Source organism: Quercus robur, chromosome 5, assembly GCF_932294415.1.
Source record: "Quercus robur chromosome 5, dhQueRobu3.1, whole genome shotgun sequence".
Lineage (NCBI taxonomy): Eukaryota > Viridiplantae > Streptophyta > Magnoliopsida > Fagales > Fagaceae > Quercus > Quercus robur.
The window spans coordinates 85822622-85825564 of NC_065538.1; the positions used below are offsets into that span (position 1 = coordinate 85822622).

A 2943-nucleotide genomic window follows, 5' to 3' on the forward strand; every position below is an offset into this window, starting at 1 on the left:
AAATAATGCATTGAGATATGGAAAACAAAAGGCACAATATTATAGAAAGTAAATTGACCTTCCTCACTATAGTGAAAAAAGCATCCCACGCTCCAAAATAACGTTGAGGCACCCTAGCCAGTAATTTTCCTTCAGATTAAAGTTCAACTTTGACAATTTGCAATCCACACAACAGAACCAAATAAAGAAAAGAAGAAAGGACCATTAAATAGTAAATAATCAAGTTGTGTCTCTCTTCATGAACTACTTAAAACGTAAAAAATGGAACATGAAGGAAAAATCTTAAAAATACAAACTTACCCTTATTGTATGGTCCATAAAAAAAGGAAGAGGTCCCCCCCCCCCCCTTTTTCATACAGTTTGTCATAATTTTTTAGTGGTGTATTGGCCAAGTCCAATGCAACCTCCCTATACAGTTCAAAGAAAAAAAATAAAGACAAGAGAGATAGAGAAAGGGAGTACCTTCAATGGCTTTCAAATTCGTTAGTTATTCATCAATGCCACCACCTTTTCTTGTGATTTGGTATTGTTGCCCTCAGTTCCTACAAATAAAATCAAATGCACTCAATTTGCATAGAGTAAGAAATGCAAAATATTAAGTACTCTAAATGGTACAATGGATTTTGCACAGTGACCTTGCTAATCATATTGAAATATGCCCAAAGGATCTAAAAGCCAAGAGAAGTACTTAAATTAAAAACTTTCACCCTTGACCATAACACTGCTTGTTTTGTAAATCAATTTGCTATATTCAAATGAAAATATTAAATTAAAGCATGTGATGCTCTCAACATAACTGTGGCAGCCATCCACAATCTTTGGCAAGGAATTAATTCAGTATGGACTATAATAAGAAAACCATAACTATCTTTAACAATAGCACCCAAACCTGTATAATTGGTGGCTTTTCGGAAAAGGTAAGCGCTATATTCATTTTGAGATGAGGAGAAATAGGTGGCTACCATTGCCATGTTTTAGGAGCTGCAGTTATGGGCTAACATTGCAAAACCTAAATAGCTAATGGTCCTAAATTGAAATTTTCATATAAAAAATCCAAATTGCATAGAAAAGTTCCTAATTTTTGCAATTGAAAATAACCCCCCCCCCTCCCCCCCTCACAAAAAATGATTAACTGCAACCGAGAAATTCAAACTTATAATTTGCTTGGCTGACATGTTCAGAAAGTGACCAGGTCCTTTGCATTGAAATAGCATCCATGAGGTTTATAACAAACCACCATCTAAAAACTTACTTGCAATGTTATATTAAGTAGCAAATGAAGGACTCATGAAAAAAAAAATGATTTTGTTAATTTGATGGACCCAACTTACCAAAGTCGGCAATTGAATTCCCCATGAAAATTTGTTAGGCCTAACCTTTCAGAAGCCAATCAACATTGAACAATTTGCACTAATGGTTGAATTTATGGAAAATAATGTTTCTAGGGAATTAAGATGTGGAAGACCCAAGATGAAATGATTTATCATATAACTAAAAAGGCTTCAAAGATTGATAAGTCTGAAGAGAACATTACCTGTACTCTAAGAATTGGAGATAGAATATGCACAACCATACCAGATGGTGGATTTGATTTTAAGGCATGCAAGTGCTTTGTGGTCAACTTCACATCCAATTTCTATTACAAATCTCAACCACGTCTTACATGAAATTCACCTGAACAAAAAGCAGCCAAAACACCAAAACATTTACAAATTCCTATAAAGTATATGCACCCTAAAAACCAAAAATAAGAAGCTAATCAACACTGGAACCCTTCACTTACTAACCCAACAACTTTTGAGTGTAAATATGCTTTATTAACAGAAAATTTGAAAAAAAAAAAAAAATTTCCCAAAGCCAAAGTTTACCTGTAAAAAACAGTGAAAACCATTTAAACGAAACCCAAATAACTCAATATAACAAAGTTTTCAGCCTTTTGAGGGAGAGAAAGTAACAATTAGATAGCAAGGACCCAAGGCCACACACAAACCCAATTGGCAAACACAAATTGAATATACCAATATGAATATATATGTAGAGCTTACATAGGTCAATCTCACATACATATACTTGAATAAAACCACATTAAAAAGAAAACCAAATTTCCAAAGAACTAATATTGATATCACAATTGACAACAAAATTTAAAAGAAATATGTAAATAGCATTGCACGTGCATAAGCAATTGGGTTCCACACATCCAATCCAAAGTTCAGTTTAAGCATTTCTTCAAACACTTGTGCGGCATTAAGAAACCAAAGAAAAAAAAAAGAATTCCAAAAATTGAGAAACTAAATAAAATAAAAATATGCCAGAATTGAAAACCCAAAAGGATTAAAAAATGAAATGTGGATGTTCCAATACCAAAGAGAGAGAGGGAGAAAGAATAGGTATTGTTGTCATGATGTACCTTTCTCCATATTCATCTAGCCAATCTGATTGCTAGATGACGTTGTTGAAGCTCTTGGTGATGAGCTCTTCAATTGTGTAGTTGTGGCACTGCAAGGTTGAAAGATAAGTAGAATGGAAAATTTAAAAACAAAACTAAAAGATACATGGAGACCGTAAAAAATTCACCTTGCGTTAAATACCCTACCTTTTGGTTTTTCTGAAACGACAGCAACTGAAAGGACTTGAACATCTGGAGGAAGGAAGAACCGTGAGAGCCCTGGCATTATGAATCTGAAGTCTGAACCGTGAAGATTTGAAACTGTCTTTGGAAGAGAAAGAGACTATCGTTAGCAAGCTTGAAACCGTGAAACAGGGGTAAAGCAAAGGATGGGGAGACAGAAAGGGTTTTTTGCCGTTAAAAATTAAAGACCATTCGGCTGGGTTTGGGCTTTATGGTGGATTACATATAGGTTTGGACTTCAAGCTAGTCATCATTAATGTGAGATACAAGTCTATAATTAAAGCTATAAAGATTGGGCTTTATGGTAGAGA

General features: G+C 34.3%; 1 long non-coding RNA gene across 1 annotated transcript; it reads right to left on the minus strand.

Moving 5' to 3' along the window:
- Positions 1–356: 356 nt before the first annotated feature.
- LOC126729201 (uncharacterized) lies at positions 357–2507 on the minus strand. The gene is made up of 3 exons (XR_007656538.1): positions 2411–2507; positions 1535–1674; positions 357–542 (listed from the first exon to the last, which is right to left on the minus strand). It is a non-coding gene; the product is annotated as an uncharacterized LOC126729201 (long non-coding RNA).
- Positions 2508–2943: the final 436 nt, after the last annotated feature.